Source organism: Leucoraja erinacea, chromosome 14 (assembly GCF_028641065.1).
Source record: "Leucoraja erinacea ecotype New England chromosome 14, Leri_hhj_1, whole genome shotgun sequence".
NCBI lineage: Eukaryota > Metazoa > Chordata > Chondrichthyes > Rajiformes > Rajidae > Leucoraja > Leucoraja erinaceus.
Window position 1 is genome coordinate 50,372,575 of NC_073390.1, and position 27,802 is coordinate 50,400,376.

The 27,802-nt window shown below is 43.2% G+C and overlaps 1 protein-coding gene across 2 annotated transcripts in view; it reads right to left on the reverse strand.

The window, feature by feature from the left end:
- Positions 1–16,727, reverse strand: part of acsl3a (acyl-CoA synthetase long chain family member 3a) — a 71,045-nt gene extending 54,318 nt beyond the window's left edge. For both annotated transcript variants that reach the window (XM_055646404.1, XM_055646403.1), the window contains exon 1: positions 16,629–16,727. The gene's annotated coding sequence lies outside the window, so the exon portion shown is untranslated. The remainder of the gene's footprint in view (positions 1–16,628) is intronic.
- Between the last annotated feature and the right edge of the window lie 11,075 nt (positions 16,728–27,802).

Consider the following 27,802-nt stretch of genomic DNA (forward strand, 5'->3'; position numbering starts at 1 on the left):
TGGGGTTAGTACAGGAAAGTGCCAAATTAAAAGCTATCAGAATTTTATTCAATACTGAGCAGACCTGAGCAAGGACGTGCCAAAATGGAAAAAAAAATGCATCTTGTAAAATTCGACAAGTTATACTTTTCATATGTGAAAGAAAAAATATGGACTCATTTACATTCCACCAAAAAAGTTCACTATTCACTAATGTATAAAAGTTTCATGTGCAGTGTCATCATTTCTCGCAATTTTAATTGACCATCAAAAAGTGATAACTATTGCAACGATTTCAGAAAGAGTTTTAAGGAAACGGCCTAAAGTTTAAAAACAAACTTGAACCATTTTACAGATACATAGTTCACCTTTACACAAATGCACAAATGATTCAAACGGTTTAGGTTTTGAAGAAAAACGTGAACAAAAGCTGAAAGTCACATCCCAAATGTTCGTACAATGTGCTGGTGTTTTTCCACACAGTACGATTTTGAAATTTATGTTGAATGTCAATTTTATTCAAACCATTCAGAAATTTATCGTCAATAATCCACTGTGAATCTGATGTTGATTAATCTTGCAAATATAACAGGGAAGGTAGGGTAGGCATTACTACAGATAAATACTTTCACTACCTTTGAAGCATTCACATATTATTTCTGCTTCAAATAAAGTCACAAACTAAACATATTCACCAATCAAGACATGATATATACCACAATGACATGCAGCAAAATTATAATACAGTATCTCTACTCTTTTTACACGTTGCAATGAATGCAATTTCTATTATTTCTTTCCACCAAACAAAAATGCGGTTGGATTATTCAGCGTATGATCAACCTCGGTGGGACCAAGCGCAGGCTTAACGATCGCTTCGCACAACACCTCCACTCAGTTCGCAATAACCAACCTGGTATCCCAGTGGCTCAACACTTCAACTCCCCTTCCCATTGCGAATCCGACCTTTGAACATTGGCTTCTCCAATTTCAGGTAGTCCTTGCTTTCTCCCTCCTTCCCCTCCCATTCCCAACTCTCCCACAGCCTACTGTCTCTGCCTCTTCCTTTCTTTTTCCTGCCCCGACATCAGATTGAAGAAGGGTCTCGACCAGAAACATCGCCTATTCATTTGCTCCATAGATGCTGCCTCACCCGCTGATTTTCTCCTGCTTTTTTGTCTACATAAGTTCTGTTATCCCACTTTCCTCCCCACTCAAGTTCAAGTGAGTTTATTGTCATGTGTCCCTGTATAGGACAATGAAATTCTTGCTTTACTTAAGCACACAGAAAAAATAGTAGGCATTTACTACAAAACAGATAAATGCACTCCCCACACGAGGGACAATTCTACAGAGACAAGTTAACCTACAAAGCCAATGCGTCTTTGGGATGTGGGAGGAAACCCACACGCTTGCAGGGAGAATGTGTAAATTCAACACAGACGGTGCCAGAGGACAGGATCGAACACAGATCTCTAGCATGTGAGGCAGCAAGTCTACCAGCTGTGCCACTATCGGCGTGGACTCGGTGGGCCGAAGGGCCTGTTTCCGCACTGTAACATTTAAGTTAAATTAAAAACACTAAAACCAGAGGGAGTGTAAAGAAGGGTCTCTACCTGAAGCGTCAGCTAATTTTTTTCTTTCGGTCGATGCTGGCTGCTCCATGGAGTTCCCCCGCACAATTAAAGCATGGAATAGTCTTCACCCTACCATAGTTACCCAACCAGAAGCAACTAAATTTAAGGTAGCTCTTTTTTCCCCCAAGAACCCTTTTTTGCTTAAGTCCTCCCTCCACCACCTCCAGTTTGAATTCCATTTGGAATATTTTTGGAGGACCAGGAAATCAAGAAGCAAGTGTTACTCCAGGGAGTTACTCCAGCTACAGGGAGTGATTCTGCGTTGGGTTTCAGCGGTCGCGGCGAGCTGACAGCAATGGCAGCCAGATCTCCCACAATGCAAAGGGAGGGAGACAGTGCCCAGCGCAGACCAATGGCCGCGGCAGTGCGCATGTGCAGCCAATGATATGCTGGCCGTGGCAGTGCGTATGTGCAAGGCGGCCGGCCGGCCATGCCGGCAGATGAGGAGCGGCTGGAGAGCGGAGACTCGGCGGCCCGGACACGGATGGTGGGCGGAGATGGAGAGTGACAGAGAGAAAGATAGAGAGGGGGCCAAGCCGTGCAAAATTACACTGCTTTTAGGTTGCCCAGCAGGACTTTAGGTAGCCATTGGCAACCGGGCAATCGTTAATTTTGAGCCCTGCTTGCAATAGAAGGGGGAAAAAAAAAAATCACATGTGGTTAAAGTGCACATTGTCAGATTTTATTAAAGGCCATTTTTATACATTTTGGTTGTACCATGTAGAAATTACAGCTGTGTTTACACATAGTCCGTCCCCGTCCCCCATATCAGGGGACCATGATTGGGACACATGGCTTCACAGGCAATTGCCTCCTTAATGCAGGTAAAAGAGAGCTCTCAGCACCTAATCTTCCCTCCAGTCTTTCCATCACCTTTGGAAACGTTTATTGATGTTTATCAACATGAGGACCGAAGTTGTGAAAATGAAAGTCAAATAAGCCATTCTGAGACTGAGAAACAAGAATAAAACTGTTAGAGACATCAGCCAAATCTTGGGCTTACCAAAATCAACTGTTTGGAACATCATTGACAAATCCACACTCGACTCCTGAATGGCAATAAAAGTTCCCAAAAGTGATGGAAAGACTAGAAGAAAGAAACAGATGCTGAGAGCTCGCTTATACCCACATTAAGGAGGAATTTAAACACACCTGAGCAATTACAAACACCTTTGAAGCCATGTGTCCCAAACATTATGGTGTCCAGAAATGGGGGGGACTTATGTATAAACACAGCTGGCCTTTATTAAAATCTGACAATGTGCATTTTAACCACAAGTGATTTTTTTTCTATTACAAATCTCAAATTGTGGAAATCTTTGTCCCAAACATTAAGGAGGGCACTGCAGGTGTGATTGCTCCAAAATCCTATAGACTTATAACAAAAGTTCACTTTTGTACTCTATCACTCTTGTAATAAAGACCAATATTCCATTTGGCTTCTCAATTCCTCTCTGTACCTGCATACTAACTTTATGATCTCACTACACCAAGTAACCACCTCATAGCCATTCATGCACTAGGTCCTCATTTACAGGAATCTTTTGCTGCCATGCAACTTCTAATACCTCGAGATGAAGCCGAGATCCAACCCGTAAACTGCCCCAATGGTTTTCTGAAAATTACTGCAGCCGTCAACCATTTCCTCATCAGAGACATTGCGAGATACATTGGTGCAAAAAAAAGTTCATGACGAATTAGGGGTGACACATCTGGTGCAGCTGCTGCCACACAGCACCAGAGATCCATGTCCGATCCTGACCTTGTTTGCTGTCTCTGCGGAGTTTGTTCTCCATGACCATGCTGGGTTTCCTCTGGCTGCTCCAGTTCCCTCCCAGACCAGACATGCAGGTTGTTAGGTTAATTGGCCTTTGTAAATTACCCCTAATATGTGTGAACAGGTTGCCATTTGGCTGGCATGGAAGTGCCCGTTTCCATGCTGCATCTCTGAACTAAACTAAAACCTGTTTAAACAATTCTGATAAAAATTAAAACCCAAATCATTTACCATTTTTTGAAATCAAATGAAACACGACACTATGTGTTGGCAGTGTAACTGGCTCCTCAACTCGGGCCCTTCAGCAATGCCTCTGGACTATAAACTGTAGGTCGACTACACAGTAATTCTGAAGTGCACTGGCTTGAAAATCCAGAATGAAGTGACATGTGCACCACAGATCGCTCTTAGCATATCTTGTGCAATATACTGTTTTTTTATTCTTCCCATCAAAATGCACTACTTCACCCATCTCCGTATTACATTCCAGCTGCCAGATTTTTGTCACTTATCTAAAGCCTTCTGCAGGCTTTAACTTGTTCAGCACATGTTTTCCCATTTATCTTTGTACCATCAAATTCAATTCAATTCAATTCAACTTTAATGTCATCGCACAAATACAAGTATGAGTACAACAAAATGCAGTTTTGCGTCAGTCCGTAGTAGTTGTGCATAAAGAAATTTAAAAAATAGAAAGAGATAAGATACAGAATAATCAAAAAATACAGAATAATTAAACAATGGGGACGGAGGGACCAGAGAAATCTATCGGCGGGACTCCGAGTTCAGCAGTGTGATTGTGTTGTTGTAGAAGCTGTTCCTCATCCTACTAGTACGTGACCTGAGGCTCCTGTACCGCCTCCCTGATGATTATAATTGATTATAATGCTCTTCATTTTAGTTACGAAAGAAAATAGTAAATATTTGTGACCCCAGGATGGATACCCATTACATCCCACTAGGTGCAGATTGCCAATGCAAATGTAGAGTGCAGATTTTTTGTTTAATGCAAGGATTTGTTATCATGAAAGAGGGGGTCGGGGAGGAGGGGTGCAGATTCAGAGCAGTGTTCAAATCACACGTGAAAGAACAAAAATAAGTAAAAGGGAAAGTACAGGCAAAGTAGCAACACAATAGCTCTTAAAAGAGCACTGAATTGTTATTGTATCATTCTGATATTTTTTATCCTGGATGGTTTTGCTTTCATCAAACATAATTGAATTTTGGACAAAATTGTTTTGTAAAAAGCAGTATGCGCATTATAAATCCTGATGATCAAGTAATGTTATATATTTATATGTCTGTTATACAGCTGAAGCAACTTAAATATTTTCCGTGTCAACTCTTGCTTCAAATGTTCAAAACCCAATCCAGAAATTTGCACACAGAATCGTGAGAATAATTGGATATTTATACATTAAAAGGTGCCGTTTGCAAAACAGTACTTCAGCTTTCTCAATAGACCTAGACAAACAAAAGAGTATTCCTGGGTGTCTTGACTGATATTCATGCTTTAAGAGATTACCTCATTGCTGTGTGGACCACCACATTACAAAATTACCATTGTCTTTGGTACACTCCGATATAACCAGAATCAATACACTAGCAGGTAAAAGTAATAGTTCAAAATCCAGCTGGGTATTCCCAACATTGAGGCCTTCTTTTTGTGTTTCTAGCATCTAGTGTTTTGCTATTCAACAAAATTGTGTTCTATTGAAATTAACAATGCATCAATCAACCACCTGTATCCATCAAAAATGAAATCCATTAAACAGAGATTGGTATTGAGCCCCTTGCTGTTTGACATATAAATTAACAACCAGGATGTGAATTTGATGGTGACAGTGAATATGGCAGCCTTTGGCTCCAGGGTAATAGTGATGAAATGATAAAGTGGACAGAAGCACAATAGAATTTGATTCCAGAAAAAAGGTGTGGCAAAAATAAGCAAAAGGAACCCAAGAAACTACTGACAAAGGGACCTCAGTGTAAATGTCCAAGGATCTCTGGAGGCAGCAGCACATATAGATTTTTGCCTTCATTAACCAGAGCAGAGAATACTGGAGCAGGGTATGGAGCAACTTTGTAAAACGTTGGTTAGTTAAGTACCATTCTGATCGCCACATAATAAGAATATGATTGTAATAGAGTTCAACGGAAATTGGAATGGACATTTAAATCAATTCATAATGTGATTAAAGAAAATCATGAACATAGATAAAAAAGGGTTGATATGGTCAAAGCAGGGAGATCTGCAAAAACAAGGAAAAAGCAAGTTAAATATTCACATAACCTCTTTGCAGAGGAAACAAGTATTTAGCAAGAACCTGAAACAAATGTAAAAGTATTGAGGTTTTCTTGATTGAAATAGGAAAATAGAATGGGACTATTTCAAAGGTCCAAAGGTTTCAAAGATCTTTTACTGTCACGTGTACCAATTAAGGAACAATTGCCATATTACCATACATCCATACTAAAAAAAGCAACAAGACACACAACTACATAAAAATTAACTTAAAAATCCACCACAGCAGATCCCCACATTCCTCACTGTGCTGGAAGGCAAATGCATTTCGTTGTCTCCAATAAAGTCCAATCAATGGCAATTAAAATTGAATCTAAAGTCCAATCCTCTTCTTCTTTATTCTCTCGCAGTCGAAGTCGGACTCTAAGCCAGAGACCGCGAGCTCCGCGATGGCAAGTCCACAGGCTCCCATGGTTGGAGCTCCCGAAGTTGGTCTCCAGGAAAGGCCGGCAACGCCTCGATATTAGGCCACAGTGCGGACTGAGATCCGATACGGAGGGGGGAAAAAAGATCGTATCTCTGTTGAGGGAGGGAAGAGGTCCCCCCCCCCCCCCCCCCCCCCCCCCCCCCACCCCCCCCCCCCCCCCCCCCCCCCCCCCCCCCCCCCAACCATTAAACAAGCTAAAGACCATTAAAAACATACATTTAACACACACTATTAAAACAACAAAGGGACAGACAGACAGTTAGCGAGGCAACTATAGCTGGCACCACCCGGTGGAGAATTTTTGACATAGGCAAAAGAAAAAAATTGGGAAGACACTCGATCTCATTCCCCAAAGCGATTACAAAACTCTGACAAAATTAGTCATAAGGATGTAGAAAAGCGCCCTTATGACTAATGTCAAACAAGATTACATATTACATTTCGTAATACAAAAATCAATTTGACTTTCTAATGGATACAAATCTTTTCACACCTTACAAATCACTACCCATTTAATTCCTAGTATCGTTTTAGCAGACCACAATTTTTTGGGTGCATATCAGCAAATAAAATGGCAACAGGACTAGAGATAAATTCTAAGTGAACACTTTTAAACTAATTACAATACAATATGTAGGTATGTTACAAAACCTACCTGAATCGTGTCTGAGAATCTGCCCCACCCCGTATGCGCGATTTTGGCGCTGTTTTGAGGGGGCGGGTTTAAAACGCGATTTTTACTAGGCTGTTGCAATCGAAAATGTTCAGCCTAGTAAATCATTAACTGAAAATCGCTGAAAGACCCCGTCGCAAAAGGTATTATTAGTTTTTATGGCCTTGTATAATAGTTATAGTAGTTTAAAAATCACTCTCTAAACCCGTGACCTCTAGCAGCCCCAGGGTTTTATAAAGCAAACAATTAAAGGTATGTACCTTATTTTTACATTAAAAGGGGCTTGTTAAGAACCCCGTATATAAAGTTTTCTATAGCGAGTAGCTCATTTTGGGCTCTTTATATCCCGCAGTATTTTTCTGGGCATTTGAGGGCACAAATCCAGCGCAATGTGAATGTTCTAAACCAGCGCGTTCACAGGATCCCACTAGAAAGCCGATTTAAAATGGACTTTAATTTACAGCAATTGAACACTAAATTCCTTCCATTTGGCCTATAAATTGATGTAAATGAGATTTTAAAATCATGTTTTATTGTGAATTATTTATGAATATTATTTGGACACTTGGGCTATTTAAAAACGTTAATCATTTATTAAGAAATGGATAGATGTTTAGATCTAGTAATTGAAGTTTGAAATTTGCTACACTTGGGTAACTAACTAATTATATGCTTTAATTTCAGGTCATCCAAGTTAGATTATTTTATGTTCGTTTCAGAATGGTTCAATCTACGATAACTGAAAATTTCATTCAGTTCTCTTAATTTTTAAGAAGGTTATGGCCTTTTGACTGTCCATGATCACAGCTTTTTTGTTATGTCCATAGAAAATCAATAGGGAACAAGATGCTAATTTCCAAGTATGAAAATGGCCATAACTTGTTAAATACTTGAGATATGAAAGTGAATTAGGTGTCAAATTAAACTTATTTTTATGCTTTATCTGATGGGATAAATTACAGACTTGATTTTTTAAATCTCAAAATTTTGTAACATTGCTACAATATGATACGCTAAATTTTATTTATCCCCAGAGGGAAATTGTTCTGCCAACGGTCACAACACGCAAGGTACACAAAATTGTGAAATTAAAAGTGAATAAAAAGCTCATGCAACTGTTGGATAGCTGCCATGTGCAATGCGCCTAATCCGGAACGAACAAACAAACGAACGCACGCAGACTTATCCCCTGCGCAGAGGATTCTAAAACTACAGTGGTTTCCCCCCTCCCCCTCCTTTGGTCTTCATGGTGGTCCCCACAAGCCGGGTCATCATTGTCTCCCCCCCACCATAAAAATTCAACTACAATTGCAACAATATTAACTCTATGAGTATAAGCAACAATACTAACTCTGAGAAGTTAAGGCAAACTGATAAAGCTCTGCAGAAGAATGTTATCATAAGAGGCTGTTATCAGGCAACTGAATCATCCTACCACAACCAGAGAGCAGTGCTGTACTATCTACCCCTTTGGTGATCCTTGGATTATCCTTGATCTGATTTTGTTGACTTTACCTTGCACGAAACTTTATTCCCTTATCATGTATCTATACACTGTAAACGGATAGATTGCAATGATGTATTGTCTTTCTGCGGACTGGTTGGCACGCAATAAAAGCTTTTCACTGTATCTCAGTACACGTGACAATAAATTAAACTGAAACTGGAGTAAATTAATTTCAGTCTGACAAAACACATGCACTTAGACAACATCCAGGTACAATTTGGTTGCAAGTTAGTTACGTGAAGTTTTTAGGCAGTTCATTTCCCAGAATAAGGAGTTTCCAAAAGCTTGCAAACTAATGTGATGCATTCTGATTTTCCACATAGCTTGTAGAGGAATTGGGGCAAAGATCATCATTACATAACAACTAAGTGGATTAAGAGTGATCATGAAAGGTCAGAATAATCTCCTGTACTGGTTTTGATAGCCTGTGAAGATAAGAGGGAAATTTTCCAGAGGTCTTTCTTCCCTAACCATTATATTTTTGCTTCCTCCAGAAGGCAGCAGGGAATAGGGAATAAGTCTGAAGGGTTTCGGCCCGAAACGTTGCCCATTTCCTTCGCTCCATAGATGCTGCTGCATCCCCTGAGCTTCTCCAGCATTTTTGTGTACCATAGGAAGTGTATATTCATTATTCTCTAGCAGGGTTGATGGACCACTTGACCTGTGCCTTATTATAATTTTTGCATGTTTTTAAATAATTTTCTGCAAAAATTACATGCATGCAATTTATAAAACTAATGTGCCATGAGAATATCTATTTGATGCTGGATTAAAGACAACAAATCTGATAATGGAATTATAATTTTACTTTGGACTTTAGAGATAGTGTGGAATCGGGCTCTTCGGCCCACCGAGCCCGCGTCGACCATCCCACACACTACCACTATCCTACACACTAGGGACAAATTACAATTTTACGAAAGCCAATCAACCTACAAACCTGTACGTCTTTGGAGTTTGGGAGGAAACCGGAGCACCATAAGTCAATCAATCAATCAATCAGATGTATTCATTACATACACTATAGTGCAGTGAAATGAATTTGCCATCATCGGTACAATCAAAAAAGAACACACAATACACAATAAAAATTGAACACAATCATCCACCATAAACCTCCTCAGTCGCCGCTGAGGGCGGCCAGATGTACAGGCCCTCTCTTCTGGAAGTTAAGTCCCGAATCGTTGCTTTCCTACCGGAGATCGCGGCTTCAGGATGTTGTAGGCCGCAGGCCAGCGGTCGGAGCTTTTCTCCAGGGATCCCCAACGACGGGTCCCAGGCTCCGTACGGCGCACCCATGGCTAGAAGCTGTAACAGTTCGCGGGCTTCAGGCTGTAACAGTTCGCAGGCCAGCGATTGGAGCACTCCCTTCTGACGACCCCGGCATGGGTTCACCCCGCTCCGCGATGAAACGTCCACACTGAGCCCGCTGCTGACCGTGTTAGACCGCGAGGGAGGCGACATGGAAAAAGTCGCCTCTCCGTGGAGGAGGCGACCGAAAGCGGTTTTCCCCTTACCCCCCTCACAAAACACACCAAAGGACATTAAAACACACATTTGGGCATACTAAAAAAAAAAAAATTAAAAGTAGAAATGACTAACACGCTGCTGGCAATGACCCGCAGCGCCTCCACCAGTGGTCACAGGGGGAATATACAACCCACGTGGTCACAGGGAGAACATACAAACTACGTAAAGACAGCACCCATAGTCAGGATCATACCAGGGTCTCTGGCACTGCAAGGCAGCAACTCCGCCGCTGCACGACTGTGCTGCCCCTAATAGATTAAGGATGGACAATAAATTTGTGCCTTCTTTGAAATGTTCACATATCAGTAATGCAGTCATCCTTTGATCAGTGGTGTACGAGTGCATTGGGCTGATCATAACTCCACTAGTTAACAAATAGATTAGCTTCCTCAAGGGCACTTTAATATGCAACAAACTCAAATAGTGGGAACTACTGTAAATCCTTAACTTTTATAGGTGCACCAGCTGCCCTGGGTGGTTAAAAGATATGGAAGTACATGGACCTTTTCCAACTGAGGATGCCTCAAATCAAACCATGCTTGTTTGACAAGCTGGAGCTGAGAATTATCCAGAGGGAAGGCAGTGGAGGCCAATTCTCTGGCTGACAATAGGTACAGGAGTAAGCCATTCGGCCCCTCGAGCCAGCACCACCATTCAATGTGATCATCCCCAATCAGTACCCCATTCCTGCCTTCTCCCCATATCCCCCGACTCTGCTATTTTTAAGAGCCCTCTCTAGAAAGCATCCTGAGAACCTGCCTCCACTGCCCTCTGAGGCAGAGAATTCCACAAACTCACTACTCTCTGTGAGAAAAAGTGTTTCCTCGTCTCCATTCTAAATGGCTTACTCCTTATTCTTAAACTGTAGACCCTGGTTCTGGACTCCCCCAACATCAGGAACACGTTTCCTGCCTCTAGCGTGTCCAAGCACTTAACAATCTTATGTTTCAATGAGATACCCTCTCATCCTTCTAAACTCCAGAGTTAAACTCCAAGTGGCTGCTTGCAAGAGAGAGTTGGGTAGAGCTCTTAAAGATAGCAGTCAAGGGATGTGTATGGGCAGAAGGCAGGCACTGGGTACTGACTGTGGATGATCAGCCATGATCACAGTGAATGGCGGTGCTGGCTTGCAGGGCCAAATGGCCTACTACTAAACCTATTGTCTAGTGGCCATCCTTGTCAGAAAGTACGCAAGGGCAAAAGAGTTCCTCCCACAACTTCTAAATCCCTTGCTTGTTAATTACTCAATCTCTACATGCATTCCTCACTCTTCACTGCAACAAATAAAACCTTTAAATAATAAATTAAATACAACTCTTTATTGTAGCAAAAAGGGCGCCACGGTGGCAAAGATGCTGCCTTACAGGGTTCGATCCCGACTATGGATGCTGTCTGTACGGAGTTTGTACCTTCTCCCCGTGACCGTGTGGGTTTTCTCCGAGAGCTTCAGTTTCCTCCCACACTCCAAAGACATACAGGTTTGTAGGTTAATTGGCTCAGTATAAATGGAAATTGTCCCTAGTGTGTGTCGGATAGTGTTAATGTGCGGGGATAGCTGGGCGGTTGAGACTCGGTGGGCCGAAGGGCCCGTTTCAGCACTGCATCTCTAAACTAAACTTATGCAACTGTTCTCTAACCAGAGAAGACCAGTGTTTTGCTGAGAATACATCTGGAAGAACACACACACTTTGAATCTTCTTAGTTAAGCACACAGTTATCCTGGAGGGACTTCATACAAAGTTCACTATATATCTTAAGAAGAAGCATGGAATGATTAAGCACACACTCTCAGGAATCTAGAACTTGGGCACAATTGCATAATAAGATAAACCCAATTTAGGAAAGCAATGTGAGGGCCTTCTGAACTCTGGAATTGTCCACCCAAGAGACAGCAGATGCAAACTTTTCCAGGCCGAGATAAAATGATGGCCGGACTAAGGGTAATTCAGGCTTGATGGTCAGGTGTGAAATGGAGTCGAGGCCAAGATCAGATTAACCATGATCTAACTAACTAGCAAGGTATTAAGAAAAAAAAATAATTTTCATAAAACAGGAATGACTCAAACTATTCAAAGATTCAGAGAATCACAAATCTGGAGGGCTTGAGTTATAAGGAGAGATTGGATAGATTTGGACTTTTCATTGCAATGAAGGAGTCTGAAGATAACCTCACAAAATCATGAGAGGCATAGATCAGATGGATGGTTAAAGTCCTCCCCCACTCCATCACAGCAGTCTAAAACGAGGGGGCAAGGGGTTTAAAGTAAGAACAGAAAGATTTAAAGTAGACCTGGAAGGGATAGGTTCTTTTTTATTATTAGAGGGCAGTGAGTACATTGAAACGGCTGCTAGAGGATGTGGTAGAGACATGTACTATTACAGCAGTTGAAAAATGTTTGGACAGATTCAGATAGGAAAGATGTAAGTGGATATGGTCCAAACATAGGCAAATAGAACTAGTTTGAGTTGGCACCCTGGTCGACACGTACGAGTTGGGTCAAACAACCGTTACATTAGTGTATTGTCTATATTAGAGTTCTATATTAGATTCTCTGCACCACTTATTCAACAATTATTCTGATTGTTCCATTCTTTTTACAGAAGCAGTATGCAGCCACATGACAAACTCACCATTCATTTAAAAATTGATTGAACTAACATACTACAGTACAAGGCATTAATTTGCTAACTCATTTATTTTACTCCAATTATGTACATTTAAAAATAATATTGTTTTCCCCCCCTATTTGCAGCAATCACTGGTATTGTTTTCAAATCTACATTTATGAAAATCTGTTTTTGGGTTGTAATTTAACAGGCAATTCCACATTGAACTCTCCTTCGACAAACACCAGCATCTTTAGGTTATTCCATGTACATGCATAAATGTGGAGATCCCTATATTACTGGAAACTGTGTGCCACCAATTTCCAAACCATGTCCCAGCACTATATTCCTGTCACCAACATGTACTCCCCCTTTTCACTGCACTCTCATGCTTACCCTTATCCCAACTATTTTACTTCATTCCCTCCCAAATACACCCAAGATAAAGCAGGGAGTCACACCACCACTTCCAATATAGCATACAGATCCCCATGAGGTTATTAATGTCTGACTTATGGACACAAACAAAGTTAGGAGACCTGCAGGGTGGATGCACTGGCTGCAGGCATCTTCTGCGATGCAGGAACTTGGATTATAGCAATGCAAGTGCAAATATCTACAGTTCCGCAACTGGTAGAGCTACTGCTTTGCAACTCGAGACCCGGGCTGGATCTCAACCTTGGGTGCCGCCCGTGTGGAGTGTGCCCAACCTATGCGGGGATTTCACCGGGTGCTCCGATTTCCTCCCCTACCCCAAAGAAGGGTCAGTTGTTGGGTTAATTAACCTCTAAATTTCCCCCTAGCGTGCATGGAGTGCCAGCTAAATAGCAAAATCAATTTCAGACCAGACTGACCACGTTGCAAAATACTTCCATTCAGTTCACGAGGTGACCCCCAAGCATCACTTCTCAATCATACTCCGACCTCAACATCTTCAGACCCTGACATTCTTCTAATATCCAATACACAAAGGTACAAAAACTGATCAGTTGACTTGGCACACTAAATTATACTATTTCAGATAAACAGCTTCTGCAGTTTGTGTCTGAATTAGCTGGATCTGATGAAAGTTCTTTGGTCGGTAACAGTTCCCTCTACCCAAAGATGCTATGTGACGTGCTGAGTAGCTCCAACATTTTCACTTTTTATGCAAGCTACGATACCTGAGCTATGACAAAAGCATTGAGCACCCCAATGGATTGGAATGGCTGCCGGAAAACTGCAGTTCACCACCTGAAGCACTATATTCAGCATTCTCCACTGCATTTCTACTTCTCTCTGAATGGTGATATTTGGATCCCATCTTAAGTGCACTCACCAACTTCAAGATATTGTTCTTTAAAAAAGATAGCCAACCCTGCATTATTTGCTCCTACAAGTTCAAAATAATTACACAGGTCCCATCAGGTCCAGATTGGCTCCAAACAGAGCACTCACATCAGTCCTATTTGCCACTCCTTATTTCCCCGTGGCCCTGCAACTTATTCTCTCCAATGTTCTAAGCAACTTCCCTTTGATCCTTTTGCAACTTAACCACACCTAGGAGAGTTTACAGTTGCCAATTAACCTGGCAGTATGTCTTTGAGATGTGTGAGGAAAGCTCAGCACACGACATAAATCAAGAGTTACAGAGAGAACGCAAAATCTCCACAGCACATTAGATTGAATTGGAGTCATTGAGGTTGTGATTCAGAAATGATACACACATTTGCACCTCAACAAATAAATATTCATTACTGAAGCACCTCTGCTTCGCTAATAATGTTGTTCGACAAACAAAAAGACGTAGTCGCGGGTTTATAAATGAGTAATTTGAGGATATAATAAGTTAATTCTTTTGTCCAAACACAAGCACTCCGCCACACTTGCCCAGAGCAGAATATGGTTGATCAAACTAAACATATCCTGACCTCTCTCGGCAGAAGTTCTATGATCCTAGCACAAATTCACACCAGACCCATAACAACACAAGGCTCACTCTCCAGCAATGTCTTTAACCCCTACACCCATCAAGTCTTACACTGCAAATACACTAGATCACATTATGTTTTTTTCTGGGGGAAGGGGGGGGGTCCTTCTTAAATAGTACCGAGATACTTCTATATCTTTTAACTTCAACAGCTTATTTTAGTCCTGGTCCAGGACAATGACAGAAGATTATCAACAATTCAAAAATTAGTTGATTCTTATTTAAAGCATTTGTTTTCAGCTTTTTTCTATGGGATGGGGAGGAGAGAGAAGCTAGGTGATACATGGTATAAAACTAAGTGACCCTGCTCCATACTTGTAATGTAATGTAACGGGATTGAACCTGACTCAATGAAAAAGATAACAAAATTTGTTTCTGGAAGAAAGATGGAAGATTAAGTGGACTGAGCCACAAGGAATTAAGAGGAATGAAACATTTACACTGAGACACAGAAGATTCTAATTGCCTTGATAGGTAGATCCTTGAGTTTCTTCTGCCTTAGAGCTGCAGAGGACAATTATATGAAACATACAGTTCAATTTTAAACAAAAATAAACCACATATCACCTGGCATTCTGCAGTTATTTACGTGACCCTGCAAGCAAGTATTTAATTGTCCCTGTACATAGAAACATAGAAATTAGGTGCAGGAGTAGGCCATTCGGCCCTTCGAGCCTGCACCGCCATTCAATATGATCATGGCTGATCATCCAACTCAGTATCCCATACCTGCTTTCTCTCCATACCCTCTGATCCCCTTAGCCACAAGGGCCACATCTAACTCCCTCTTAAATATAGCCAATGAACTGGCCTCGACTACCCTCTGCGGCAGAGTTCCAGAGATTCGCCACTCTCTGTGTGAAAAAAGTTCTTCTCATCTCGGTTTTAAAGGATTTCCCACTTATCCTTAAGCTGTGACCCTTGTCCTGGACTTCCCCAACATCGGGAGCAATCTTCCTGCATCTAGCCTGTCCAACCCCTTAAAAATATTGTAAGTTTCTATAAGATCCCCTCTCAATTTCCTAAATTCTAGAGAGTATAAACCAAGTCTATCCAGTCTTTCTTCATAAGACAGTCCTGACATCCCAGGAATCTCTTTGTACAAGTGACAATAAACTCAACTAATTATATAAATATATATAGATCCACAGCAAATTAATGTTTCTGGAAATATTTTCTAAACCAATTACATTATCTAGAGGTTAATCTACAATTACTAATATAATATTAATTTTACACTGGCATACATATTTTACACTTTTATACTCAGACACACTGATGATGTTACATCGCCAAATGAAACAGGCAAGGTTGGGTAATGCAAACTTTAGTCTAATAGACACATAATCCAGAGACTTTAAAAAGTCATTTAGGGAATTAAATTAAAAACTAATATCAGTAAAACAAATCCCCAAAGTCTTTGGATTGTATAAGATTCCAGTAGGTATATTAATGATATTTGGGAAAGGAAACGGCACACATTGTCATCAGTAACAAACCATTAAGGATGATTGCATACCGATATATTAACTACACTCAGATAATTAATTTTCACCTGTTAGTCGAAGCATCACCATCTCAAGGCGTTTAAAGATGGGTAACAACTGCTAAGACTTGGATTACAGCAAAATTATAAAAGAAACATGAACCGACTTTAATCATCGCTCATCGCCTACCACCGCTACCTTTATAATTACAGCCCAGGAAATCTCTTGGTTCATTACTAATTACTAATTTAATCGTGCAGTGCAGAGTGACGATTGTCAAGGGTTTCGACCCGAAACGTTGCCTATTTCCTTCGCTCCATAGATGCTGCTGCACCCGCTGAGTTTCTCCAGCTTTTTTGTGTACCGTCATTTTATCTCTCTCGTCTAGTTCGAGCAGATACTCGAGGAGGAGGAGGTAGCCTTTAGTGTGGCTGTAACATGTGGGTTAAATACCTGTAAAGAAGGCCCGAGGACCCGAGCACGGAGGGAGGGAGCCGGCGCCAGGCAGCCGGGCAAGTAAGTGAGGAGCAGCCGCCCCATGACATGGTGATGGCCTACAGGACAAGTAACGCTGGTTCTACCCGGCAACGGCTTAAGGGGGAGGGGGGGGGGGGGTACAGATTGTAAACTCTGAAAAGAACCCTCGACACAACCTCCTCGCAGTGACTCTGGAGCCGCGCTCTCCCACCACAAACACACACACACACGCCATTGCCCGGGCCTCACTCACCGGTTCCCGCAGCCTCCCCGTCCCCGTCGCCGCGCTCGGCCCAGGTCGCGCGCCTGCGCCGTTGGGCGGCAACGTCAGTAGGATTGACGGTTAGCGGAGGGGTGAACCCGTGACCTGATTGGCGGGAGGGTGAACCCGCGACCTGATAGGTTGAGGCTGAACCCGTGACCTGATAGGTTGAGGCTGAACCCGTGTCCTGATTGGCGGAGACTGCACTAACGATGGGATTGACGGAGGGTGAACTAGCAACGATTTCATTGGCGGAGAGGCCGGTGATGCGTTCAAATCGGACGGTGGCGAGATGAGCGGAGGGCGTGGCGGCAGTGACGGGCAGTGACGTGACGTGACGGCGATGAAGACGGGAGGGGGGGGGGGGGAGGGCGTGGCGGGCAGTGACGTGACGGCGAGAGGGGAGGGGGGGAGGGCGTGGCCGGGTAGTGACGTGACGGCGAGGAGGGGGCGTGGCCGGGCAGTGACGTGACGGCGAGGAGGAGGGGGGGAGGGCGTGGCCGGGTAGTGACGTGACGGCGAGGAGGGGGGCGTGGGGGCCGGGCAGTGACGTGTCGGCGAGGAGGGGGCGTGGCCGGGCAGTGATGTGACGGCGAGGAGGGGGCGTGGCGGGCAGTGACGTGAGGGCGAGGAGGAGGAGGGGGCGTGGCCGGGCAGTGACGTAACGGCGAGGAGGGGAGGGCGTGGCCGGGCAGTGACGTGACGGCGAGGAGGGGGGGGGGGCGTGGCCGGGCAGTGATGTGACGGCGAGGACGGGGGGGGGGGCGTGGCCGGGCAGTGACGTGACGGCGAGGAGGGGGGGGCGTGGCCGGGCAGTGACGTGACGGCGAGGAGGGGGCGTGGCCGGGCAGTGACGTGACGGCGAGGACGGGGCGTGGCCGGGCAGTGACGTGACGGCGAGGAGGGGGCGTGGCCGGGCAGTGACGTGACGGCGAGGAGGGGGCGTGGCCGGGCAGTGACGTGACGGCGAGGACGGTCCCTGGCGACGGCCCGGCCCGCGGGCCTTGGTGGGTCAGCCATAGAAACATAGAGAATAGATGCAGGAGGAGGCCATTCGGCCCTTCGAGCCAGCACCGCCATTCATTGTGATCATGGCTGATCATCCCCAATCAATAACCCGTGCCTGCCTTCTCCCCACATCCCTTGGTTCCACTAGCCCCTAGAGCTCTATCTAACTCTCTCTTAAATCCATCTAGTGACTTGGCCTCCACTGCCCTCTGTGGCAGGGAATTCCACAAATCCAGGCATCTTTTGTCCCCCTCACACCATGACATTCGCACTGCACCCGATGTCAAGACCTTCAAGACTAAGCCCGATGGCTGTAGCAAAGAAGCTTTTTCCATGTTGCCTCCCCCCCCCCTCGCGGCCGAACAGCATGGATTGGAACGGCCTTTTCTGGAATCGGGCCCACGAGCTTCAGCAGCAGGCGCAGTGTGGACTTTTCCATCGCGGAGCAGCCAAACTCTTGCCGGGGTTCGCCAGAAAGGAGTGCTGTGATTGCTGGCCTAGTGACTTTGGCATCATGGGGCTGTGGTCTGCGGAGCTTCTAGCTGCGGGCGTGGTGTGGATTTACCTGGGATCCCTTGCCGGGGATCGCCGGAGAAGAGCTCTGACCGCCGGCCTGCGGCCTATAACATCCTGAAGCCGCGGTCTCCGGTAGGAAAGTGCCGATTTGGGCACTCCAAGTGTGTTTGACCGTCCCGACGTCGGAGGTTTGATCATCCTGAAGAGAGGGCCTGTACATCTGGCCATCCGTAGTGGCGACTATGCAGGGTTCATGGCCCAGATCACGGATGAACAAAGGAGGAGGACTGACTGAACTTTGTTGCCTTCCACCACAGTGAGGAATGCCGTGGTGGATAATTGTGTTAAATTCTATTGTTCTTTTTAAGTGTATTGCTGCTGGCAAATTCATTTCACTGCACCTTCGGGTGCATGTGACGAATAAAATTGACGTTGACTTTGTTGCTGAACCTGGACGTTACATAGACTTGGGATTATTTTTGTCTTTGCACTATTATTGATTGTTCATTTGTCTGATTATATACCAGTTTAGTTTAATTTGTTGTCACATGTAACGAGGTACAGTGAAAAGATTTGTTGTGTGCTAAACATTCAGCAGAAAGACAATACATGATTGCAAGCAATCCACAAGATAAGGGAATAACTTTTAGTGCAAGGTAAAGCCAGCAAATGATAGTCTGTCGCACATCAGAATTAGATAGTACTTCATCAACTTCACCATTAATTTCCAACCTGCACTCAAATTCACTTGGACCATGACCGACATCTCCTTGCCGTTTCTAGATCTCACCGTTTCCATCACAGGAAAGACTAGTGACCGACATCTACTACAAACTTACTGACTCCCATAGCTATCAAGACTACACTTCTTCCCACCCCACTTCCTGTAAAGACTTTATCCCCTACTCCCAATTCCTCCGCCTATGTCGCATCTGTGCCCTGAATGAGATGTTCCAAACCAGGGCATTGGATATGTCCTCACTCTTTAGGGAATGGGGTATCCCTTCTTCCATTATAGATGAGGCTCTCACTAGGGTCTCCTTGATATACTGCAGCTTTGTTCTTACTCCCCCTCCCCCCATTCGTAACAAGGACAGAGTCTCCCTTGTCCTCACCTTCCACCCCATCAACCGTTGCATACAGCAAATAATCCTCCAACATTTTCGCCACCTCCAACGGGATCCCACTACTGGCCACATCTTCCCATCTCCACCCCTTTCTGCTTTCTGCAGAGACCGTTCCCTCCTACCTGGTCAACTCGTCCCTTCCTACCCAAACCACCCCCTCCCCAGGTACTTTCCCAGCAACCGCAGGAGATGCAACACCTGTCCCTTTACTTGTCCCTTTACCTCCCCCTTCGACTCCATCCAAGGACCCAAACAATCTTTCCAGATGAGGCAGAGGTTCACTTGCACCTCCTCCACTGTATCCGCTGTTACAGGTGTCAACTTCTCTACATCGGCGTGACCAAGCACAGGCTCGCGATCGTTTCACTGAACACAGTCCGTCATAATCTACCTGATCTCCCGGTGTCCCAGCACTTTAACTCACCCTCCCATTCCCAATCTGTCCTTGCTGTCCTGGGCCTCTTCCATTGTCAGAGTGAGGCCCAGCGCAAATTGGAGGTACAGCACCACATATTTTGCTTGGGGAGTTTACACCCCAGCGGTATGAACATTGGCTTCTCTAACTTCTGATCGTACTTGCTTCCTCACTCCATCCCCATTTCCTTCCAAGTTCTTCCACTAGTCTTACTGTCTCCGGCTACATTCTACCCCTCCCCTGACATCAATCTGAAGAAGATTGTCGCCCATTCCATCTCTCCAGAGATGCTGCCTGTCCCGCTGAGTTACTCCATTATTTTGTGTCTACCTTAGAAGTAGTTAGTAGTTCAGCGCTGCTATATATATATACAGGTATAGGTACTAGACTAAGTGGGATCCGTTGGGTCCCAGGTTCACACGGGAGGGCTGGTCCCACAACGCAATATTTCACTTCTCCCCCAATTCCAATATTGGTGGCCAGTGGCTGGGGGGGGGGTTCTGGAACACTAGCATGGGTGTTGTGGGGCAAGTCAAGCCAAGCACAGTGAGTGCAGGGCCAACAATCCATTTTAATCCATTTCATGTCAAGTCAATCCATTTCAAGTCAAGTCAAGTCAAGTCAAGCACAGGGCAGGCAATACTTTATTTAGTTACAAGGGTGGTGAATCGGTGGAATTCATTGCCACAGTCAGATGTGGAGGCCAAGTCAATGGATATTTTGTCAGGCAGAGATTGACAGATTTTTGATTTGTAAAAGTGTCAGGGGCTATGGGGCGAAGGTAGGAGAATGGGGTTGAGAGGAACAGAATGGCAGAGGAGACCTGATGGGCCGAATGCCCTTATTCTGCTCCTAGAACTTACGGACTGGACTTCCCTGCAAGTGCACCAGGAAAGTAACTTAAAGCTAATGAAAGAATTCTATACAGGAATCTCACCAAGTGATTTCCAATTGACCCTGTGATATGATGAAATCCTTTCACTGAGGTTTGAAACACGACCAAACATGCAGCTTCGAGCTGCTCGGCCATGAGATATTGCCAACAGTTACCTCATGGTGCCTACAATTCTATGCCTCATCCAACAAACCAGCTAGCATATCTTGATGATCACATTAATTTGGTAAAACATTTGTGGAACATTATTTGCTTTCTTCACATTAGAAGATTAAAGAAAACTTTTGTAATGAATTAAAATTCTCAATTTTTTCTATATAGTCATTTTAAAATTGGAATCTATGTTGCAAGCACATTGCTGGATAACAAATCATTTATTGCAAGCACATTAAGGGGTAACAAATCATTCATTGCAAGCACACTGCTGGCTTACAAATTGTTTATTGCAAGCACATTAAGGGTTAACAAATCATTCATTGCAAGCACATTGCTGACTAACAAATCATTTATTGCATGTACATAAAGGGTTAACCACATAAACCACATAAAGGGTAGACTCACAGCAGAATTAGAGTTGTGGCCTCTTCCTCACGATTTTTCAGAGTGACTGACAGGTCCAGGCATCCGGGGGGTTTTATAGTCCTGCCCTCCCCCAGAAAGGGGCGTTACCTTCCTCGTGGTGATTGACAAGCGAGAGGACCAATCAGCTGATCACAAGACTTTTTAAACACATAACTTTTTTGTTTTTCATCGATCGGAAAAATCCTCAGGGCTGCCTCAGCGGAGGAGGACTGTGAGTAAGATGGCCAAAAATCATAGCGATATAGGGTAGCGTCTTTTCTAAAATCAATATACAGCGCAGACAGGAAGTGGTCAAGATGAGATTCAGATTCAGATTCAATTTTAATTGTCATTGTCAGTGTACAGTACAGAGACAACGAAATGCATTTAGCATCTCCCTTGAAGAGCGACATAGCAAACGATTTGAATTTAAAAAAAAATAATAAGTGTCCGGGGGGGGGGTGATTGGCAGTCACCGAGGTACGTTGTTTAGTAGAGTGACAGCCGCCGGAAAGAAGCTGTTCCTCGACCTGCTGGTTCGGCAACGGAGAGACCTGTAGCGCCTCCCGGATGGTAGGAGGGTAAACAGTCCATGGTTGGGGTGAGAGCAGTCCTTGGCGATGCTGAGCGCCCTCCGCAGACAGCGCTTGCTTTGGACAGACTCAATGGAGGGGAGCGTGGAACCGGTGATGCGTTGGGCAATTTTCACCACCCTCTGCAATGCCTTCCGGTCGGAGACAGAGCAGTTGCCATACCATACTGTGATGCAGTTGGTAAGGATGCTCTCGATGGTGCAGCGGTAGAAGTTCACCAGGATCTGAGGAGACAGATGGACCTTCTTCAGTCTCCTCAGGAAGAAGAGACGCTGATGAGCCTTCTTGATCAGAGTAGAGGTATTGTGGGTCCAAGAGAGGTCATCGGAGATGTTGACTCCCAGGAACCTGAAGCTAGAAACACGTTCCACCTCCGTCCCGTTAATGTGGATGGGGGTGTGCGTGCCACCTCTGGACTTCCTGAAGTCTACAATGAGCTCCTTGGTCTTCTTGGAGTTAAGGGCCAGGTTGTTGTCAGCGCACCATGCTGCTAAGTGCTGGACCTCCTCCCTGTAGGCCAGCTCATCGTTGTTGCTGATGAGGCCAATCACCGTTGTATCATCTGCATACTTGATGATGGTGTTAGTACCATGTACAGGTGTGCAGTCATAGGTGAAGAGGGAGTAGAGGAGGGGGCTCAGCACACAGCCCTGAGGAACGCCGGTGTTCAGGGTGAGGGTTAAAGAGGTGTGCTTGTCTAACCTCACAGACTGGGGTCTGTTGGTTAGAAAGTCCAGTATCCAGTTGCAGAGGGAGGGGTCGATGCCCAGGTTACCGAGTTTGGTGATCAGTTTTGATGGAATAATGGTGTTGAATGCTGAGCTGTAATCGATGAACAGCATTCTTACATAAGTGTCTCTGTTGTCAAGGTGGGAGAGGGCGGAGTGAAGTGCCGTTGAGATGGCATCCTCCGTACTCCTGTTCTTGCGGTAGGCAAACTGATAGGGATCCAGTGTGGGGGGTAGGCAGCTTTTGAGGTGTGCCAGGACCAGCCTCTCGAAGCACTTGGTGATGATGGGGGTAAGTGCAACTGGGCGGAAGTCGTTGAGGCTTGCCGCAGTGGAGTGTTTTGGCACTGGCACGATGGAGGTGGCTTTAAGGCAAGTGGGGACAACTGCTTGGGCAAGTGACAGGTTGAAGATGTCAGTCCAGACGTCTGTCAGCTGCGCAGCACAGGCACTGAGCACGCGCCCGGGGATGCCGTCAGGGCCAGCAGCCTTACGTGCATTAGTCCTACTCAGTGCCACGTACACGTCGTAGGGGGTGAGTGTGAGGGGTTGGTGATCGGCAGGTAGCACAGCCTTGATGGCTGTTTCTAGATTGTCCCTGTCGAAGCGGCCATAGAAGTGATTAAGCTCCTCAAGGAAGGAGGCGTCGCTGGATGTGGGGGTGATGTTGGACGGTCTGTAGTCCGTGATGGCCTGGATGCCTTGCCACATGCGTCGGGGGTCGGAGTTGTTGTTGAAGTGCTCCTCAATCCTGAGCTTATGGCAGTGCTTGGCCTTCCTGATGCCCCTCTTCAGGTTAGCCCTGGATGAACTGTAGGCTCGAGCATCGCCTGACCTGAAAGCGGTGTCCCGTGCTTTCAGCAGTAGCCTGACCTCGCTGTTCATCCATGGCTTCTGATTCGGGTATATGGTCACCTGTTTGTTGAGACTTTTAGTTATATAGATATATATAAACTGCACACTTTCTTGTAAGCCACAATGGGGAGTATCCAGGAGTGGGATTTTGTTGTTGTTGTTAGAACTGGTTTGGCCTGTGTCCTGCAGGATCAACAACTTCATATTACAGAGAGGTGACCACTTATATTTTAACACTGGGCAATCTTGCTCTCATGTCACCCATCAGTTCCCAGCAACCTTGATGTCTCAGCTAACCGCAGACTAGTGAGCAAGACTCCAGGCGCCATTTACTTCATCTGAAGTACTGAAAGACCATCAGTACTTCACTGGTAGACATAAATGCTGGAGAAACTCATCGGGTGAGGCAGCATCTATGTAGCGAAGGAAATAGGCAACGTTTCAGGTCGAAACCCTTCTTCAGACAACTTTTTCAACCTGAAGTGTTGCCTATTTCCTTTGCTCCAGAGATGAGAGAATTCCCTATAGGAATCTCACCAAGTGATTTCTAATTGATCCTGTGATATGATGAAATCCTTTCACTGAGGTTTGAAACACGACCAAACATGCAGCTCCGAGCTGCTCGGCCATGAGATGCTGCCAACAGTTACCTCATGGTGCCTACAACTCTATGCCTCACCCAACAAACTAGCTAGCAGATCTTAATGATCACATTAATATGGTAAAACATTTGTGGAACATTATTTGCTTTCATCACATTAGAAGATTAAAGAAAACCTTTGTAACAAAAGAAATTCTCATTTTTTTCTATATAGTCATTAGAAAATTGGATTCTATGTTGCAGTTGGATTGCAAATTGGATTCCAGTAATAAAATTGGATTGTATGTTCAGCATTATTACATCTGTTTTATTATGTGACAATTTAGCATTGGGTGGCTCAATCCCACACACGTGGCTCATTGCAGAATTTGAAATGGCCGTCACTGAAAATGTATATTGTTCTTCATATTAACTTGACACCAGAATAGGTTTATAGCAAAGATAGACACAAAAAATCTGCGGTAACTCAGCGGGACAGGCAGCATCTCTGGAGAGAAGGAATGGGTGATGTTTCGGGTTGAGACCGAAGAAGGGTCATCCTTTCCTCCTTTCCTCCTTTCCAGAGATGCTGCCTGTCCCGCTGAGTTACTCTAACTTTTTGTGTCTATCTTCGCTTTAAACCAGCATCTGCAGTTCCTTCCTACGCAATAGGTTTATAGCCGTCACTATCACCGCGCCAGTGGAGACTGCTGTCAGTCTAGACTTAAGTTTCTTCCCATACCCTTCGCATCCTTGAGGTCGTCAGCGAGCAAACAAACCTACTAGACCATATTTTATCAGGAACAAATTCCTTCTAGCTGACTGTGAATCACTGTAAGTTCTCTTATTAACAACATACAACAAATTTAGTTTAGTTTAATTTACCAATATGGCATGGAAACAGGCGCTTCGGCCCACCGAGTCCACACTGGCCAACAATCACCCGTACACTATCTTGCACACTAAGGACTATTTACTGAAGCCAATTAACTTACAAATCTGCACGACTTAGGCGTGTGGGAGGAAACCGGAGGAAACTCACTTGGTCACAGGGAGAACAAACATTCTCAGTAGACAGTACCTGTAGTCAGGATCGAACCCAGCTCACAGGAAGTTTAAACCCCGTTAATGAGAAAAATGATACAAATTAATAATTGGAGGAGACTTCAATTGTACATTAGACCCATACTTAGATAGATCATCAAGGCAAAAAAAAACAAAATCCAATTCAAGTGTATTTTTAAATTCATTTATTAATACCACTAATATTAAGGATATCTGGAGAATAGAAAACCCAACCGGAAGGGAATATTCATTTTATTCACCAGTACACAAATCATACTCAAGAATAGATTACTTTTTAGTTGACTCTACGTTTATTCCATTTATTTATAATTCAAAATATCACAACATCATAATTTCAGATCACGCACCAGTAACATTTATGATTAAATTAAATGGAATGTCCGAGAAACAAACATATTGGAGACTTAACCCACAAATCTTGAACGAAAGATCATGCCAGGAATATATTACTAAACAAATCCAACTATTTTTTGAGGTAAATGACAACCCTGACACACCTGCTTCCCTTATGTGGGAGACGTTTAAAGCGTATGCTCGAGGTACATTAATCTCTGCACAAGCATTTTATAATAAAGAAAACAGGATTAAACAACAAGCACTGGAAAGTGAAATTAAGTTACTAGATATAGAAAACGCGAGAACGCCATCTACGTTAAAACATAATAAAATTGCTGTACTGAAATATAAATTAAATAAAATGTACTCAGAACAAGTAATAAAACTTTATCAAAAAACTAAACAATTACAGTTTGAATTTGGAGACAAGCCACAAAAACTATTAGCACGCCAGTTGCGAAAAATGGAAGGGGAAAAAATAATTCATAAAATTAGAACAGAGACAGGAGAATTATTAAAAATGCCCAAAGATATAAATGATAGATTTCTACAATACTATCATAACCTTTATTCAACTAAAACGGTAGCACAACCAGAAGGAATAGCAGATTTTTTAATAAAATGTAATTTAAAAGGTTTAGATGCAAATGATAGAGAATTATTAGAAAGGGAAATTACGATAAAGGATATTGAGGAGTCTATTGGCTCTCTAAAAAATGGTAAGGCAATAGGGCCAGACGGTCTAGGTTCAGAATTTTACAAAAAATTTCATGATTTGCTGAGCCCACGCTTGCAAAGACTATATGATTACATTTACACTCAACAGAAACTCCCAGACACCTTAAATGAGTCTATAATAACGCTTATTCCTAAAGCCGATAAAGATCCGGAAGATCCGGGATCATACAGAGCAATTGCACTTCTGAACACAGACCAGAAAATACTAACTAAAATACTAGCATGTAGATTAAGTACAGTGATAAATAAATTAATACACCCTGACCAAACAGGCTTTATTCAGAAACGGTATTCATATTATAATCTAAGAAGATTATTTAATATTATATATACCAAGAGAATTATTAATGAAGATTTAGCAATAATCTCACTTGACGCTGAAAAAGCATTTGATCAGGTCGAATGGCCTTATTTATTTTCGGTGATGGAAAAGATGCAGCTAGGGGAGAAATTTTGCACATGGACAAAACTACTATACACAAATCCTACGGCTAGAATACTTACCAACCAAAGACTTTCATCTAAATTCAGTCTATCTAGAGGTTGTAGACAAGGATGCCCGTTATCTCCATTACTATTTGCACTTGCAATTGAGCCACTTGCAGAAAGAATTAGGGGGCATCCGGAAATATATGGGTATAACACTAAAGACACAGTGAATAAAATTTCTTTATATGCAGATGACGTATTAATTTACATCACTAAACCAGAAATTAGTATCCCAAACCTATTAAAACTAATAAACCAATTTGGTGCACTTTCAGGATACAAAATAAATTGGAATAAAAGTGAAATTATGCCAATAAGGGAACATAACAAACAGATAATACAACTATTCCCATTTAAAGTAGTAAATGAAAAATTTAAATATCTAGGTATCTACGTAACTAAGATATATACATCATTATTTAAAGCGAATTTCCCTCCATTATTGAATAAATTACATAAGAATATCCAATACTGGAAAACATTACCTATCTCAATGGTTGGCAAAATTAATGCCATAAAAATGATTTTTTTACCACAAATATTATACCTTTTTCAGACGATTCCGATATACCTGGCAAAAAACTTCTTTAAAAAAATTGGACTCTATTGTTAATGATTTTATCTGGGATTATAAGAATCATAGGATAAGCAAAAGACACTTGTGTAAATCAAAAAATAATGGAGGCTTGGTTTTACCTAACTTTTTGTTTTATTTCTGGGCAGTTAATATTAAAAATATGAACTTCTGGTTGGGAGAAATAGACCAGCAACCAGACTGGTTAAAAATGGAAAAGGAAGATTGTATGCCTTATGACATTGGTTCGATATTATTTGCCACGTCCAAATTAAACAAGAAAATTTACAGGGAAAACCCTATAATATTTAGTGCTATAAAAATTTGGAAACAATTAAAAAATACATTAAAATTAGATAACTTATCTCTTTCTCTTCCAATCGTGAATAATTCATTGTTTAAGCCTTCATGTTTAGACGGGGGTTTTACACAATGGAAGAATAATGGAATTAAAAATATGGGACACCTTTACAAGGAAGGCTCTTTTTTGACATTTCAGGAGTTGCAACAGGTTTATGGACTTCGAGGGAATGATTATTTCAGATATCTTCAACTTAGAAATTATGTTAAATCAAATTCTAAAAACTTTCGAAATAGAAACCCAGAGATTCTTGACGAATGTTGGAATAAGCATCCTAATACAGAAAAATTAATATCTTTTATA